At 34.2% G+C, this 20,197-nt stretch overlaps 1 long non-coding RNA gene across 1 annotated transcript in view; it reads left to right on the top strand.

Annotated features, from left to right (window-relative positions):
- Nucleotides 13,436-20,197, top strand: part of LOC110267640 — an 8,348-nt gene continuing 1,586 nt past the window's right edge. Inside the window, exons 1-3 of the long non-coding RNA XR_002355478.1 lie at nucleotides 13,436-13,820; nucleotides 19,179-19,184; nucleotides 19,568-19,570. This is a non-coding gene — a long non-coding RNA (uncharacterized LOC110267640). The remainder of the gene's footprint in view (nucleotides 13,821-19,178; nucleotides 19,185-19,567; nucleotides 19,571-20,197) is intronic.

The raw sequence follows: 20,197 nt of genomic DNA on the forward strand, positions 1-20,197 counted from the left end.
TTTTGATCCTTTTCTGGCGCTGGACGCCAGACTTGGGCAGAGGACTGGCGTTGAACGCCAGTTTACGTCGTCTATCCTTGTACAAAGTATGAACTATTATATATTGCTGGAAAGCCCTGGATGTCTACTTTCCGACGCAATTGGAAGCATGCCATTTCGAGTTCTGTAGCTCCAGAAAATCCACTTTTAGTGCAGGGAGGTCAGAATCCAACAGCATCAGCAGTCCTTTTTCAGCCTGAATCAGATTTTTGCTCAGCTCCTTCAATTTCAGCCAGAAAAATACCTGAAATTATAGAAAAACACACAACTCATAGTAAAGTCCAGAAATATGAATTTTTCCTAAAAACTAATAAAAATAGACTAGAAACTAACTAAAACATACTCAAAACTATATGAAATTATCCCCAAAAAGCGTATAAAATATCCGCTCATCAAGATGCTGCCGAAATTTTATAAAAATTAGAGATTTTGTTTATATGATTATTTAAAAAGATTTAGATTTAAAGGTTATATGGTTTGATTTTGAGTTATTAAGAAAATGAGAATGTTTTAAGTTTAGTTCATTTGGAAAAGAATGAATTATGTTTTGAATTGGAACTATTGATGGACGGAATGAGAGGTGTGATAATGAAGGATAATGATTGAATATGATTGACATATAATGATGAATGAGATGTGATTGAGAATGGTGTGGATGTTGATGAATTTTAATTGAATTATTTATATGGCTTATGAATTTGAATAATCTGAGATACGAGATTCCCTGGATTAAGTGCCGTGGCTTGCCACCACGTGTACTAGGTTGAAAACTCGATACTCTATTGACCCTACGACGTAAGTGTGACCGGGCACTATATAAATTCCCGGGAATGTTACCCCCATTGAGCAATATTGATTATTTGAGAAAAATCTATGCATAGACTCTTGGGGATGCACGTCGGGGGACAGTCTAAGGACAATTCAGACTTGTCGGGTTGGCTGGATAACCGACAGATGAGCCTCATCAGCCATAGGACAGGCATGCATCATATGCATATTACTTGAATTACTTGCTTGTGCTCTAATTGGGTGTGCCTATCTGTATTTGCCATGCTAAATGTGTATTTGTTACCTGCAGTAGTTGTAACTTTCTTGTGTTTGCCTTTATCTGTTTATTTGTCTGTGAAAATGCATGATGGAATTGGAGGTATGGAGGAATGGCAGTATAGGACTTAGATTTAAGGTTAAGTTAAGTTAGGATTAAATATTTCTAGGAAACCACCTTTTATGGCTTCTGTTTAATACTTTAAGCTCTACAATCTGAGTGTCGGCGTTCTAGGATTGCCTCTGGCATTCCCAGGACCTTATATATTATGTGTGTGGCACCTTTACCATACTGAGAACCTCCGGTTCTCATTCCATACTATGTTGTTATTTTTCAGATGCAGGTCGAGAGGCATCTCGTTAGGCGTCTGGACTCTTGAAGCGGAGTGCTTACTGGGATATTTTGTTATGCTATGATGTATATATATGTACTTAGTTTTCTCTCCGTATGACTTATTCTTTTTGATCCTCTTAGAGGTTTATGGAGAGGCAGGATTGTGTATATGTACTTTTGGGTTTTGGATATGTATGTATATATATGTGTAAATATTCTCCGGCCAGTCTTGACTTCGCAGGCTGAGTTAGGAGCTTGATATTTTGTATCTTTGGCACTCTGTTCCCACTTCTGTTAGCTTATGTTTGATAGTTATGGTTTTCTTAGCACGTAAGTTAACTCGTTCCTTGAGCGTTGCGCCTTTATTGTGCGATTTTTATTTCCCCCTTTTCTTCAAGGCTCCTAGCATATTATAACTCTTCTGCTATTATATGTACTTATTTTATTTTAGAGGTCGTAATACCACATCACCTCTGTTTTACGACTTAAGCGTAAAGCTTTGTGTGGTAGGGTGTTACAAAGGTCATGTAAGGACACATAGTAAAATTAGGGAATGTTAAATAATTTAATAAAACGTTATAAGGGGCATGTACTCTCAACATAAAAGGAATAGTGATTAAAGGGTCATGTAAATGCACATGGAAAAGATATGGGATGCATATTAATGGATTCAAGAGGGTATAATTGACAAAATAGATAATCATGCTCAATGTAGATGAGAGATAAGCAAAGAATAATTCATGCCATAAAATACATGAAAGGTGGTAGCCATGCATGGATGGAAGAAAACAAAATAAAGCATATTACATGCCAACATAAGTAAGAAAGGCATAATTCCCTACCTTCTTTTCTAACGCTTCTTTGAGCTTGCCTCTTGTGTTTGCCCACAGAATGTTATTTCTTTGTAGAGAGAGAAGGGAGAGGATAAGTGTTTGAGAGAAGTGATTTTCTACCTATGGGTGCTCCCCTATTTATATACATTTGGGGATGGGGTGGTTGGGATATTTTAAATTTCAAACTGAGGGTGGTTACCAGGTTCCTATCCAAAATTTCAAAATTCTAAACTTATCTCCTAACTGATTTTCAAACTTCAAATTTAATTTTGTTTCTAGAAGGGGCGGTTGTTACAAAATATGTCGCTGTTTCTAAAGCATAGCCCCATAAATTCAATGGAAGATCAGTAAAAACCTATCATGGATCAAACCATATCTAATAAAGTTTGATTCCTCCTTTCTGAAACACCATTGTGTTGTGGAGTACCAAGAGGTGTCCATTGAGAAAGAATCCCATTCTTCTTTAAGTACTCAAGAAAATTATCATTTAGATATTCTCCTCCTTTATCAGATCTAAGCACCTTAATGCTTTTACCTGTTTGGTTTCCAATTTTAATGCAAAAAATTTGAACATTTTAAATGACTCAGATTTGTGTTTCATAAGATACACAAAGCCATATCTAGACATATCGTCAGTGAAAATGATAAAATATATAAGAATGTTTTCCTTTGGCTTGAATTTTCATAGGTCCACAAACATCTGTATGTATTAGTCCCAATAATTCTGTAGCCCTTTCTCCATGTCCCATAATAGAGTTTTGGTCATTTTTTTCTTTGAGGCATGATTCACAAGTTACATATGATTCATAATCATATTTGTTAAGGTAACCTTCTTTATGTAGCTTAGAAATCCTTTTTTTCCCTATATGACCAAGTCTACAATGCCAAAAATATGATTCATTTATTTGATTATCCCTCTCTCTTTTGAGAGTAGAAACATGCATAATAGAATTGCCATTTAAATCGGAAAGAATATAAATGTCATCTTAGAGATAGCCATTTACGTATAAAATCATCACCATAATAAGTAGAACAAATGTCATTTTTAATATTAAAATAAAAACCACATTTATCTAACATAATACTAATGACAATTCTCTAATACTAATGTCTTACTCGTATGCATTGCTAAAGAAATAGATCATATAGCTACAACAACAATATTTGCTCTGTTTCTGACTTAAATGTAAGTTTTTCCCCTCTTCAGTCATCTAATTACTCGTAGTCCCTGTAACAAATTACAAATATTATGAGCACTTCCGATATTACATATAGAAGAATTAATAGTAGCTAAAGAAATCACGAAAATAATTTTCAAACATGTTTCACCTTCCTCCTTGGTTTTTAAAGAAGCAAGGTACTCCTTGCAGTTTCTTTTTCAATGACCTTTGCCTTTACAATAAAAGCATTCAGCATCATTTTTTTTCAGCATTTTCTTGCTTGCCCTTGGATTTGGTCACACCACCCTTAAATGCCATGGGTTCTCTTTTAGAATTATTCTTTCCATTTGTTTTTGCTTTTTGCTTTCCTTTCTTCTTAGAAGAGCTGCTAACTACCATAGCAACTCTTTTCTTTTTCTCAGATGAAATTTGATTCTCATAATCAATTAGCATGTTGAACATTTCATGAAGATCACGACTTACTTTAATCATATTAAAGCTAACAATGAATTGTGAAAAAATTTCTGGAAGAGATTGCAAGATCAAATCTTGTGAAAGTTCTTTGCCTAATGTGCATCCCAACTTCTCAAGTTGTTCAATAAAAGCAATCATCTTAAGAACTGGGGTCCAATTTATACTCTAAGTAAGGTTACAAGAACCGAACCGGTCATTGAATCGGTCAAATAACTGGTTCAATGGTTTAATTGGGGTTGAACCGGTTTAATTAAAAGGTCAGAAATTTGGTTTCAGAAGAGTGATCTTAGCAGTAGACAGTCTCAGCGTATGCAAATTGCCTCTCAAATGTTGGTATAGAATATCATCAATGAAACAAGTCTTAAGACATATAATGCAGAAAAAAATGTTCTTCTTCTTTCCAAGCTTACGTAGCTCAACGTGGGGATACCCTTGGGATCTAACATTTCCTCCAAAAGTAAGCAAACCCAAGATTCAACACTACAGACTTTAAGAACCACCACAAACACTCAGATACAACGAGAATTGCTCTGAAATTACAGAAAACACATACTTCTAACGCTTCTTCCAGATCAAGATTTCACAAAAACTCATGTTAGCTCAGCTTCAAGTCCTAGGGATTCCAATTTCCACAATAGCAAGACAAACAAGATTTCTCATACTGAAAACAGCAAGAATTTAAAAATTGAACTCTGCATTCAAAAAACAAAGTAAACAAGTAGAAGAGCAAAAACCAGTACCTGGCAGACAGATCGACGGAGTAGCGGGTGAACGGGAAGGAGAGGTAGATCTCAGATCTAGCCGCCGTGATAACGCTAGATTTCAGATCGGGAGAGCTGTAAACTTGCTAGCTACTGCTACTAATTAGAAGCTCGAATCAGGAGCTAGAGACGCCGATGCAGGTACCCAACAATGGTGGAGAATGAGGGCACGAAGCAGAGCAGAGACGCAATCTGCAGTGCAAAGATGGAGACATGAAGCAAAGAAAAGCAAAGAGTTAAAGAGTCAGAAATCCATAGTTGAAGGCGTGAACCAAAATAAAGGAAGGAGAAGTAGGCAAACGGCGGAGAAGGCGGCGAATGGTGGACGACAGAGGCATAACGAGTGAGAGTTGTGCAGAGAGTGAGAGTTGAGTGAGTGGCTTCGTTGGGTTAGGTTAGGTTAGTGGGTGGGTTAGGTTCCGGACTCAAAACGACGCGTTTTAGGACAAGTTAAAAAACTGGAGCTTAAATAAATCCGACCAGTTCGTCCGGTTTGCCTGTTAACTACCGGTTTAACTAATTTTTTGTTGGTTTTTTATAAGACGGTTTTAGAAATCAACTGGACCGAAAATCCGGTCGAACTACATGTTAACTAAATTTTTAATTTTAATAAATATAAAATATCAAAGAGTCACTTATTTTTAAGAAAATTATAAAATATGTTTAATATAATATTATTAAAGTTCTTTTTTAAATGATCTCTTTCATTTTTTTATGTCAGCAATTATCGTCTGAATTTATTTTCCTAATATGATTATATAAGTTATAACATCCATCTATAAGGACTTTGAAAAAAAATATGGCATATATAATGAAAATTATTAAAATTACTTAAGTAAAGAGAAGATATGATTATATGATAGAAATATTATACTTTGTACATCAGTTTAGCTTGAATTGATTTATATAAAGCACAACACCCTAGTAAGTCGGCTTAACATAAATCGAATTACATTGAAATGTTATTTTTTTACTAAATTGGTTTAATTTAAATTTTCTATAAAAATAATTTTGAAACAAAAGTCAAAACAGGATAATTGAATAATATAATATTGGATGCCAAACAATTAAAAAAAGTGATTTATCCTTGATATTATATATAAAATGAACAAGATTATTGAAACTATTTCAGACCAAAAGGAAAAGGAAATTACTACTTCAGTAAAGCTTCCAATTCCTTAAAAGTTAAAACTCATAGCACCAATTTAAACAGGATATTCCAACTATTGCTAATTTTTCTGGATTGGGTTTTCCCCTTCCAAAAGTGAAAAATTCCAATAATGCATAACTATTCAAAAGTACACATGCAACCAAATTTATTTGGATAATTTTTTATAGTTCAACGCTACATTTTATAATTTACACACGCTATCTTGTTTAGAGGATCAAGAAATAGATCAGGGTAAAAAGAGAGAATATTCATTGCATGTTCTGATGATAAGAAACATGCATTAATGTTAATAATAAATGCTATAACATAGGTAATTAGACATGTAGTAAAAGATTTCAGCAGATAAATCTTTTTCTGGGTTGACATGTTTAGGTGCCTCTACATATAGGAACAAAATTGTAAACTTGTTTATTTTCTATTTTCTTTTTTTGACGAGGCATGTATTTAAGAACTTAATTAAAATTGCTATGGAGCCCTTTTATTACTTAGAACCTTGTTATCATGCTCAAGAGTCCGAACTGCAGAGCAAGTTTTATGGAAGCTGTTTCGGATATGTATGATTGCTTGTACCATCATAGATTCCAATCTCAACTACTCAAAACGTTCTGCATTTATTCTCTTGTATTCATTCATTTATCTATAATATCTGAACAAGGTTCGATTACTGGTATTGTTAAAAAGTACCACATCGTGGAAAACAAGACACAACGCTGAAGACTCTTTAATATAAAAGGAACGTTTTTATGCTAAAGAACTCATACCTTTCTCGGCCTTTTGGCTAAGATCAAGTGTAGTATCTGTTCTTATCAGTTTAATATCTGATATGTGGGCCATTGGCCCACACGATATTAAATTTATTTTTTGAGGGGAATGGGCTTCTACAGTAGCTTGCTACTAGGCTCATTGCGTGTCGCCTAGGTCTTACACTATTGCCTGGGCCTGGCACACCCCAACCAATTTAGTCCGAAATTTTATTATGTTCTTAAGTTCTTGTTGGTCTTTTTTGGTTTTCCTTTTAGAGTTTTAAAAATAGACCCGCAAAGAGACCCACTTCTGCGTTCATCGAGAAATTTAGTTTTATGAAATTTAGTTTATATGTGGTTAGTTTTATGAAATTTTTAGTTTTTCTGAGTTTTTTTTGTTATTTTTTAATATATTCTATTTTTGTTTTGTATATAAAAATTTATGGGCAAAAAACCCAAATAAACCAAGGAGCATTTGAAATTACCTAAATCCGCCAAATCAAAAAACTTCACCTGTATTAAATCCGCCAAATCAAAAAACTTCACCTGTATCCACCAGGACCAATTATTATGTAATTCGAATCGAATTATGATATCAAGTAATTCGAATTGATTTAATTCGAATTGTGTACATGCAATGACTTAAAGTAATTCGAATCAATATGATTCGAATTACTATGAATGTAAGAATATATAGGTAATTCGAAACAACTTGTTTCGATATATATAAATAGAATTCGAATCTTATTAATTCGAATTACTAGGTTATTTTGTGTTTCAACATAATTCGAAACAACTTGTTTCGAATTATAACTTAAGAATTCGAGTTTAGTTAGTTCGAATTACTAGGTTAGGTTGTGATGAATCGAAACAACTTGTTTCGAATTATATATATATAGCACGAACCAGGGCTATATATATATGCTGTGAAGCCAACCGTTATACCGGATCCGAATATGAGGCGTGCGCGGGAGGGTCGTCCTAGATCCACAAGAATCCGCACCAACATGGATGAAGCAGATCCGAACCGGCCAAAGAGATGTGGCCTCTGCAGGCAGCCAGGTCACACCAGGCGTAGTTGTCCACAAGGCGCAGGCCCCAGCGGACCTGCTGGAAATCAATAGGAGATTTCTTAATGTATTAGCACTTGTCTTCTATGTAAGTTAGCAACCATTGTGCTCCTTTGTACTAAGTTGTTTCCTATTAGTAATGAAACTTTTTATTCGGACCAAATTTTTCTGCTGACTATGTTTTAAGTGATTGAAATTAGTTTCTAAAACAAACAACATTACCGCGAGGGATGAATCATAATGAATAACATAACATGAAACTATATACCATAACAGAAAAGTGGAATACATCGTAGTAATAAAAATCATTAAGAAAACCCTCTACCATACACCACCAACTCAGACCACCCCCTAAACCGCTAACCATCACAAAAACCACTATCCAAAACAATTAGCACAAACCGCTTAAAAAAACCAATTTCAAATACCACTAACAAAAACCACTGGCCTAAACCGCTTGCCTAAACTGCTAACAGTAAAATAAACCGCTATAAAAAACCATTAAAAAAACCCACTACCATACACCACCAACTCAAACCACCCCCTAAACCGCTAACCATCACTAAAACCACTATCCAAAACAATTAGCACAAACCGCTTAAAAAAACCAATTTCAAATACCACTAACAAAAACCAATGGCCTAAACCGCTTGCTTAAACCGCTAACACTAATATAAACCGCTTTAAAAAACCATTAACAATAAACCACTAGCATGCACCACTCTCCTAAACCACTATCCTAAACCACTAACAGTAACATAAACCATCATCAAAAACCATTAACAAATACCATTATCATAAAACGCTTTCATAAACCACTAACCTCATCGTTGATGACACCGGCGATATGCGCAACTCCATCCAAACGATAAAGCCTTCCCGGATCGTCCCCCATCCACAAAAAAAGGCGATCTCCTTATAAAAAAGAATAAAAATGTCATAAAACAACCCACAAATACCATATAAACAAAAAAATATAAAAATTAAAATATGAAAGAGAGTATTAAAAATAATAAAGAAAATTAAAATATTCACCTTTTCAGTGATTGAAACAAATTTAAAAGATTTTAACGAAAAAAAACATTGGAATGAACATGAACGCAGAAGCGACAAATTTTAGCTTCACGTGAATGTGAATGTGCGTTCAGAGGTAGAATCACTTCTCTTTCTCCAACACGTTTGCCAAACACACACATAGGCATTTTTTAAGCAGCCACATTGCGAAGAAACTGTTGTAGAGTATCGCAGTTTATATAGTAAGCCAACTCCTTCATAATCCACTGCAGGTCTCGCACAATACACTTTGGGCTCATCTGTTCATAAACCGCAACAGGGTGTAACGGTTTATGTGTTTCAGTTTCTCAACGTAATCCGCGATAGGGTGTAGCGGATTATTCAGGTTCCGCGTTAGGATGTCGCGGATTACGTATAATTGAGTTTGTTGCATTTACGTTTGCTTTTTCAGAATATTGTATTTGGCTATTTGCATAACACTTTCTCTCATTTATTTTATTTATGTAAATTGTCCATTCTCCCACGACCCAAAATAACTAATCCAAACAAAAACGTGATCCGTTCTCCATTTTGCTTCGGTTATTGTTAGACGTTGTTAATCACTTTATAATAGCAATTCAGCTCTACCTCTTCTTGTGGATAGTGGGTTAACAATATATTTTTTATATTTCTCTTAATTTTTGTTTGAATTGTTTTACATTTATTTTATACAAAATACTCGTAAACGAAGTAGTAATACAATTTTTCAAATATTAAACCAGGCGTCCACCAAATAGAGGCCACCACGAAATAGAGGCCTACATGGCGGAGTTCGAGTTGGCGTCTGCGAGTTGGAGATAAATTATTTTTCTTGGTTAATAACAGTTCTACTTTTACTCATAAATGGAGTTTTTTAATATTCTTATTTTCTCGTAAAAAAAATAAAATAATTAAGTGTTATATAATTTGCGTATTTTAATCGATCTGCTGACCCACGCGAATTAGAGCAACTCACCTGCAGCGCTAGCGAAATGGAGCATCTGTGGGAGCAACTGCGAATTAGCCCAACCCAATGACGGCCACGAAATGGGGTATCTCATTGGTGCCACCCGCAAATTGGACATTGAAACATATAAAAGGATTTTGGGATCAATTTCTCATCTCTTGTACAAAATTGATACTGATGAGGTAGGAGAGAAAGACGAAAAAAAAAAGTGTAACATTGTGGTTAAAATTTTTTTTGATTAAAATGAGCAGTAGTGGGAGTGGGAGACATGAAAAAGAAGGTTACGAGTGGAAGACAAGTGAGTGGAAAGTATATATTTTTGTCCATTTCGTATGTATTACATCAGAGTTAAAGATTTCATGTCGTGGGTGACGTAGCTAATGTGGCCATTTCGCATATGCCAGAAGCCGCATGGATCCTCAACCTGCAACTCCTCCAATCCGCAGGCGACGCAGGGTATCCACACCCGCTTTGCGTCTTACGTTTTTTATTTGGTTCTGACTTGCATTAGTTCCATTTTGTGAGCGTCTGGGCTGAGTTGAAGACGAATTCCAGTTTGCGGGCGACTCCCGTGAATCGGCTGTGCACATTTTCATCAACAATTTTATCTATGCGTATTTTAAAAATTAATAATTTTTATATATTTATTTAAATAAAAAAATTCGAAAAGTCATTATTCAATTAAATTATATTTTATAATCTTAGGTTGTCTTGGTTCAAGTAAAAATTAATTCATTCAATGTATCAAATACATATATAAATTTTATCCTTGAGTACGAGTTTTCTGGTTGTCAGGTCGCTCCTCGTAAACAAAATATAAAATTTATTTATCCTTTTTTTCTTTTAGTTTTATTTCATAAATAATAATAATATTATGTTCCTTATCATACATATAGTTTTATGCCATATAAATGGGTAAAGTATTAAATTGGTCCCTATGTTTGGGCGTAATCATGTTTTGGTTCTTAAGGTTTAAAGTATCTTATTTGAATCCAAAAAAGTTTCATTTAGCTTTAATGTAGTCCCACCGTGAGGTCAAAGTTAAATAATTAACGGAATGTCCTACATGATAGCAGTATAAGAACAAGGTCGATAATCTAGAGAACAAGTACAAGCTCCAGAGGCACAATATCAAATTATCAACTGTGGATGCATCAATATATTTATTTATTATTTTTCTTATAATTTAAATGAAATATTTTCTATAGAACTAAAGAGAATGATAAATAAATGTATTGATACATCCACAGTTGATTTTGTGCTTCTGGAGCTTGTACTTGTCCTCCAAATTATCGATCTTATTCTTGTACTGTCACGTAGGACATTCCGTTAATTATTTAAATTTGACCTCACGGTAGGACTACATTGAAGCTAAATGAAACTTTTTTAAATTCAAATAGGATACTTTAAACCTTAAGAACCAAAACAGGATTATGCCCAACATATAGGGGACCAATTTAGTATTTTGCCCTAAATTTATAATTTTGACAATAGCATCTCATGCCATGGATTACGAATCACATTCACTACAATAATAAAACTTAAATTAATCCTATTAATTCTATAAATTTTGGCAATAAAATTTTAAACACAAAAAGAACGGGCTCTGATACCATTGTAGAATTACATATGTTCATAATACGCAATGAAATAATAAAGTAATCCTATTAATTTATTTTGTACTTAAAATTTTATTGAAATAAGAGAATTAGATACCAATACCTAGTGAATAAAACTTTCTCTTTCGATAGCATGAAGGTACTATGTGTATATACACCGAGACTGATCTTTATTGTCAATTCCTTGACCAATGGATTTAACTGAGAAAGCTTTTTGCAATTCTTTGCACTAGTAATTCTTCACTAAGAATTGAAATATTTTTATGTATGTAGAGGTAGAAGAAAAAGTTGTACAGTTTTCTTTTACCATAATTTTGGTGACTGATTTTAGGATCAAATCTTATGAATCAAATTACAACATAATTTGAAATAGAATCAGTTAGGATTTTATCCATATTTAAAATTCATCATAGAATAAATAATTAATTATTTAATATTCTCAACTATCATATTATTATATTCATGGTGCTAGCAAAGAATATAACAATATTCTATTTGAATTAATATAATTATTTATTTAATCAAATTAAAATAATAATTAAATAATTATTTACCAAGGATTAGAACACTCGTTAGTGTGTGACCTCATATGTTCAATACTAAGTAGGTAGTAAATTAGTCATACTAAATTTATTAATTAAGGTTGGTATCTAGCAATACTCTTTGACAACCCGATAGTATGAAGTAATAATATTTTTACTAAGAATTCAAGATGAACAAAAAATATAACTCCTTCCATCTTTTCAGTTCTTAGCTAACTTTTAGAGTATGGTTTGATTGTCAAACTCTAACTTGTTACCATTATTATAATGAATTATTAATGACCTAAGAAACTCATTTCTTAATTCATTCAAACTCTTTAGCCAAGGCATTGTTTATTTCATTCATTATAATCGTAGAGCTCAAACTAATTACCATAGTTGATAGATTCCATATTAACTAATTATTAATTCTACAAGTATTTAAATCATACCCAATATCAATTCAACTAGCATCGTAGGGTATTAGGTGTCCAAAATCCAAGTACAATGAATACATTATCAATTATTATGATAGTCGCAGATCAAAGAAGAATTCTAATATTATGTTCATTATAAGAATATCCTAGTAACAAATATACGATAACTATAACTATTAGAAATTCTCAAAATGAATAAGTTCGATGGTCATATCTCTATATATAGCATTTATATATATAATTTAATAAATAAGATCTATTAATCTTCATTCAATGACCTATTGTAATTATTTGTTTCTAATTTTAATTAAGGACACTATCATAAATTATAAAAGTTTATTTTTATAAAAAAAAAATAATAATAATAATTTATAATAATATTTTGTTGAACATACACATTTATCTCCAATAGAAGGCACAAAACTAATCATCTAAGAAAGTGATTCATGGAACTAATTATTTTGACTCCAACAATTTAAATTAGAATATGCCGAACAAGTCAAACACTTTCAAAGAAGTTTCATGTTTCATTTGCTACAAAGTACACAAAAAACACTTTTAAAAATACACAAGAAGGCACTAACACGAACAAAAAGAAATTCAACCTTCACTCATCTTAATGAGTATGCAAGGACAATGATTAGAAAGTATTTTCAATTACTATTTTTTACCCCAAGAGTATATAAATAGAACTTTGGAACTCTTGCAAATTGATAAATATTTGAGAAAAGGACAAATTAGTCCCTGACTTTTTATCCCGCGGACTTTTTAGTCCCCGACCATTGAAAAATACTTTTAAGTCCCTGACATCCTTAAAAGTTGGACGGATCAGTCTCTCCGTCCATAAGCCACCGTCAGACCCAACGGAAAAGGCTGATGTGGCTCCCTCCTCTGCTTACCTGGCACAGCTTCCCACGTGGCACATTAGTGGGATGGAACTTTTGAAAAATGGACACATAAGTTCCTGTCGCTCAAAACGACGACGTTTTGTGTGCAACTCTAATCCTCAACTTCATTTGAGACCTTCTTCATTGACACTGAACCTTGTTCTTCTGATGGCAATGGTGGCCACCAACATCCTCTCATTCTATCACCTCTCTTCAAATCTCCAATCGCCAAAATCACCCCTCTCCCGCCGCCGCTGCTTCTCCCGAACCGCGCCGCACAAACCCTCCTCCCCTCTCCCTCAAGCCATTTCCCTTCTTCAATCTTCGATTTCTCTATATTTGGGACCATTATCCTTGCAAATCCTTCGATTGCTTCCACCGCCAAAACCCTAACCTAGGCTTCAACCCTTCCTCCGATTCGTCTAACTTCACAACCTACAAGACCGACCTCGATCTCCCGATCTCGCAGCTCTTCTAGATCGCCAAGTCCGCAAAGTCAGTCATCCGGCTGGGCCTCGACGTCGGTGGCGGCACCGGGTCATTCGCCGCCACGATGAAGCTCCGCAACGTGACAGTTGTGACGACGACTATGAGAGGTGGATGGTACTTGTGAATTGACAGATTCTTCAGCAAAGGGGTGGACCTTGAAAAGCTGTATGCGCCATTGATTGGGAAATTAGGTTACAAGAAGGTGAAGTGGGCTACTGGGAATAAGACTGATGCTAGTGGTTTTTTTCTGTGCCTGTAAGCTACATTGTGAATTTTGGCTGTGTACCTGAATTAAAAAAAAATTATGATCCACAAGTTATTTGAGTGAGTTGCAGCTGAGGCATATTTTTTATTCTCAGGGAAAAAAATTGATTTTTGTTGTTGATCATAGGGAACTAAATCTTGTATCTTTAGTGCATTTGAATACCATAGAATGAGCATATACTAGGGTGAAAAAAATGCAGGCAGAAGCACAAATCTCGGTTATTCTGGATACTAACCTTAACCCAGAGAATGTTGTTTCAATCCGAAATGGGGATCCTGTTGTTTCCTCATCTCTTTCAAATGCAACCACAACTCAACAGCCAGGTTGCTTGTTTACTTTCGTCCCTAATATTTTCATTATGACTTACGAGTGATGTCAGGCTTTGATGATTAATATGTTTCATGGTTGAGAAGTATAGACGAAGGAAGATCGACGAACCTGCACACTGTGTTCTTCAATGTTCTAAATCTAAACACTTCGTTTCCAGTCTTTGAGTTTTTTTTAGGTACAGTGACTTATTTGTCCAATTTTTGAAAGTACTCTTCCAGTCAGCAGTCCACATGTTAATCCGTCATGCCACATCATCAGAACAGAGCCACGTCAGACTTTTCTGTTGGGTCTGACGGAGGCAATTGGACGGAGGGACTCATCCGTCCAAGATTTGTGAAGGTCGATGATTTAAAAGTATTTTCAAATGCTCAGGGACGAAAATGTCTGCGGAGCACAAGGTCAGGGACCTATCTAATCGGGTCTGTATTGGTCACTAAGCACACAATCTGTTGATATCTCATTTGTTGATATCACAATCTATTGATATCTCATATTCCTATCTAATTGGGTCTGTATTGGTCACTAAGCACACAAACTCAAAAAGGAGGGTGAATTGAGTATCAAAAAACATTGATAAATTTTTGTGAAACTTAAATGAACTTGAAGTAAAATCCACAAATAAATTTGTACTAGTATTTTTCAACGACTTAAGTCACTTCTTAAGTACTTACAAGGAGCTTCTACTTTCTACACCACTTATCAAAATATAAATAACTATGACAATAAAAGATTGAGTTTAAAGAGATTGCAAATGACAATATATTCTAGTTCGATGTAACCTCTTTGCCCACGTCCAGTCCTCCCCACTATGGTGTCAGAGATTTTTACTATATCACCCAGCTTCTAAGGTGCTTGACAAACCGCTACAATGAGTACTTGATGTACATCTCATGGTATATGATCACCACTCGTATATTTGGCCACTCCACTTAGAGATACCACCTCTAAGAATTCTCTTGAGTTCTTAATATACATTTTTGGTATCCTCACCGAATATAGTGTATACATATAAACAAGCCTCACAACTAGGAGAATCACACTCCAAATTACTCAACAAGAAGAGCTACAAATTTTTTCTTTCACAACTTAAGAAAACAGAAATTGAATACTCTGAAGAAGAGTGAATGAATACAAATCAAGTTTTAATGAACACGAATTTGTATATCTCTCAAATGAGGCTTTAACACACCTATTTATAATAGCATTTCCAAAATATTGAAATATTGCAAGTTAGGTAAAATGGAGTCATCTTGTCAAAACTAGTCGTCACAAACTTTCTATCAATGAAAGAATCAATTTATTTACAAGAAAATTGATTTTACTAGCCATTGTATGAGAAAATTCAAAATTTTAAATGACAGAATAGATTCTTTCACAAGGAGAATCGATTCTATGTGATAGAGAATCGATTCTTTGGACCATAGAATCAATTTCAAGACTTTACATAATCAAACTTCAATTCTATAATACTAGAGAATCAAGTCTTTGCTGAAGAAAATGATTTTGTGCTCAAAAGAATCGATTCTTTTTCCTGGGAGTTGTTTAAATCAATAAAGCAGTCAAAAAATCGATTCTAGGGTTAAAGAATCAATTCTATCCTCTGTATTTGGCATAAATAATGTTTTTAAAATGTTTTGGCTAACGTTTAACAAAATCTTTTTATCTTAATCCATTTCTATTATGATTTTCATAAAACAAACTCTTTGAAATCATTTTCAAGTGTGTGACAGAGAGATATATATACGAGTTTGGTTCTTACATAAAGAAACTAGACCTAAAAGCATTTGTCGCTTTTTGATCTTGATCTTCATGTTTTTTCAATTACTTTCCTATGTTTGTGTACATTTTCAATAATCATCTTCTTTTAAGTTTGTCTTCTATTTTTAAACACTTTTCTACAATCTAATGTATCTTAGATAAATCTTTTAGTTGTATACTAACATATTATCTGAAACAACTGATGCTAAAATAACTATGTTGATATGTTTAATCTCGAAATTTGTTTTAAATCAACATGTTAAAGGATATCCTGAATTTAATGATGATATTATCTATTGCATACAAGTCTAAAGACTTGATAAATATATAAAGTTTTCTTACTCTAGAAAAAAATTAAACTTGCAGAATCCCCCTTCTCATACTGAGTCCTTTCCACCTTCACTATTTTCCTACAACTACTCTTACCATAAAATCTTCCAAAGTTATGGTGATAGTTGCCACAACCTGCACATATTGTGGATTTCATACTTTCACTCTTTAATGTGATATCATTGCTACTTTCACTGTTGCAGCCTCTGCAACCTTTTACTGTAGTCACCATGATATGATGTATATCTTTCTCCAATATAAATTATTTTAGAGGATTTTCGAGTAGACAACTTATAGGTGAGATAGAGAAAAAAAGGAGAAAGACAGTGAACGAGTGTTTAGATGGACAAGAATGTAGGAGTATTCATAGATCGGATCCAATCTGCATATCTACAATGTTTATCCAAATCTGGTCAGAAAGGCTATCAAATCAGATCTTATCCACACACTAATAGAATCATATTGTGGATTTTAGGTAGGTATCCGCATATACGTGGATCTGTAAAAATAAATAAATAAGTAAAAATATTCTTTTATATTTTATTTTAACTAATAATGATCATATATGTTGTATTATTTTGTTTTTATTATTTTAAAAAAGTATGTTTAATAATATTTTAAGAGTAAACATGTTTAAAAAAGTGAAAAAAAAAGAATTTTATTGATATTTTTTAAATAAAAATAAGCTTTTACATTTTTGTGTTTTGCAAATATATCTGATCCGATCCGCAAATGTGCAGATCTGATTCACAAATGTGCGGATTAGATCGGATCAGATCCAAACTTTAAAACTGCGGATATTAGATCCGATCTGATCTTTTGATTTTAATATGGATCAGATCGAAATTTTAGTCATATCCGATCCGATTCGATATAATTCATGTTCATCCCTTCTTGAAAATATATGGAAGAAATAAAAAGTGAAAGAGTGACATCGAAGTGAAAAAAGTTGCTATCTATGAGCCTATTGTTACGGTAGGTAAATAACTTTAGTAACACTTAAAATACTGTTAAAATTAAAATAATATTTTTTATATATTAGTAATATATATTTTATTTTTAAATTAAAAAATATTAATTTAATGTTAGTAATATTTTTTAAATAACTCCGCTTATGCTACACTTGCGGTACATAGCTGGTTCCAAATTTGGATAAAGGAGGAGGGTTGTGTTAGGCCTTCGACAGCCAACATAAAAATTTAGTGGAATCTTCATGACATGGACCAAATACGTTATTGCGCTAAAGTTAGGTCGTTGCCCGAAAGCAACACGCTGTATAGCTCGTGTACAGTATCAAATGAGCAAGAGTTGCTGCATCGGTGCCCGGGTGTAGTGTTAAATGAGAAAGAGTTCCCACGTTTTAGTAAATAGATGAGAGTAAATAAGCTAGTTAACAAATAAAAAGGTAAAAGCAAAGGTTGGAACGACAAAAGGTTGAGATTTGGGACATGGAACATAGGCACTCTAACAAATTAATCTATGGAGGTGGTGGATACCATGACAAGGAGGAAGATTAACATCATGTGCCTACAAGAAACAAAATGGATTGGCGCAAAGGCTAGGGAGTAGATACCTTCGGATTCAAATTTTTGTATACAGGAAAGGTGAAGAATAGGAATGAAGTATGTATTTTCGTGGATAAGCAATGGAAGAAGGACGTAGTGGATGTCAAGAGGATGGGTGATCGGATCATCTCTATCAAACTTGTGGTGGAAGGAGGTACTTTTTATGTGATTAGCGCCTATGCACCGCAAGTGGGTTTGGACGAGCAACACAAGACAAGGTTTTGGAAGGATTTAGAGTGTTTGGTCCAAGACATACCTTCGAAAGATAAGATTTTATTAGGAGGAAATTTAAATGGCCATGTTGGAAGAGAAGTGACTGGGTATGGAAGTATTCATGGAGGCCATAGTTTTGGGGTGGTCAATATCGAAGGTAAAACTATTTTGGACTTTTTCTCAACCTTTGACCTTCTCATCGCAAACACATGTTTTAAAAAGAGAGTCGAACATCTTATAACCTATAGGAACGGCATGATAAGCTCTCAAATCGACTTCTTCTTGTTGAGGAGAATCGACTGAAAATTTTGCTTTAATTGAAAAATTATTCCGGAAGAGAGTTTAACAACACAACGTAGGATGCTTGTCATGGATTTTCACATTGAGTAAAAGTTGAGAAAAAGACATCATTCGAAGAATCCAAGGACGAGGTGGTGGCGGATGAAATGTGAGAAACAAAGAAGCTTCCTAAGACAGGTAAGAGAAGAGGCAAATTGGGAAGGAACGGAAGCACGGAAGAGATATGGAGGGAGATGGCAGAAGTTATTATAAGAACAAAAGAAAGTTTGGTGAATCTAGAGGGATAGGACCAAGAGACAAGGAGTCATGGTAGTGGAATGTGAGTGTACAAGAAAAGATAAAGGCAAAAAGGGAGTGCTTTAAAGAGTGGTCCTTGTGCCGCAATGCAGATAATTGGGAAAAATATAAGTCGACTAAGAAAGAGACAAAAGTGGTTGTAAGTGAAGCAAGAACAAGAGTATATGAGGGTTTCTACCAATTTTTAGGCATGAAGGAAGGAGAAAAAGGTATATATAGAATCGCAAATAGCCGTGAAAGAAGAACGTGAGACTTAGATCAGATTAAGTGCATAAAGGATAAAGATGGAGAGGTTTTGGCTCAAGATGAGAAGATCAATGAAAAGTGGAAGAGCTACTTCTATGAGTTATTTGATGAAGGACAGAAGACTCTTCCGAGCCTTTGTTGGTTATGCATGAGGGAAGAAGATAAAAACTTCGACTACTATCGAAGGATTTGAGACTTCGAGGTAAAAGAGGCTCTAGAGCGGGTGAAAAATGACAAGACAGTAGGACCCAATAATATTCCGATAGAAGTTTAGAAGGGCTTTGGAGAGAAAGGCATCAGTTAGTTAATCAAACTTTTTAATGAGTTTTTAAGGTCAAAGAAGATGCCAGATGAGTGGAGAAAGAGCACCTTGGTACCTATCTACAAGAATAAGGGGGATATACAAAGTTGCAAAAACTATAGAGGGATCAAGCTCATGAGCCATACCATGAAGTTATTGGAAAGGGTGATAGAATGGAGGCTGAGACAAAAGATACAAGTAACAGAGAACCAATTTAGTTTTATACCAGACAGATCCACCACTGAAACTACATACTTGTTAAGAAGGATGATGGAGAGGTATCATAGTAATAAAAAAGATCTACATATGGTGTTTATTGATTTGGAAAAAGTGTACGATAAGGTGCCAAGGGAGGTCCTATGGAAGGTTTTGAAAAGGAAGAGAGTAAGAATCGCATATATTCGTGTAATTAAAGACATGTATGATAGGCTACAACTAGTGTGAAGACTTGAGGTGGTATGGCAGAGGAGTTTTCTATTAGTATAGGATTACACCAGGAATCACCCTTAGGTCCATACCTTTTCACATTGGTCATGGAAGTTCTCATAGAGCATATCTAAGAGCCTGTGCCATGGTGCATATTTTATGTCAATGATATCATCCTTATGGGAGAGTCAAGAGAAGACCTAAATAAGAAGTTGGGTTTACGGAGAGAAGCTCTAGAAGTGTATTGTCTGTGCATAAGCCATAGCAAGATGGAATATATATGGAATGTATGTTTGGCCGATGAAGGAAAAACCCTAATATAGAGGTGAAGATTGGAGAAAATATCCTATAAAAAGTTAAAAGTTTTAAGTATCTTGAGTGCATTATACAGGATAATGGAGAAATTGAGCAGGATGTAAATCATAGGATCCAAACAGGTTGGTCAAAATGGTGGAATGCGTCTTGTAAGAACCCGATTTTTCTATCAAGAAAATTTCATCTGTTTTCTAAAAATAATAATTTTCATAAATTGATATATATATATATATATCTGTGTGTGTGTGTGTGTGATTTATAGATATTAAG

This window comes from Arachis ipaensis, chromosome B10 (assembly GCF_000816755.2).
Source record: "Arachis ipaensis cultivar K30076 chromosome B10, Araip1.1, whole genome shotgun sequence".
NCBI lineage: Eukaryota > Viridiplantae > Streptophyta > Magnoliopsida > Fabales > Fabaceae > Arachis > Arachis ipaensis.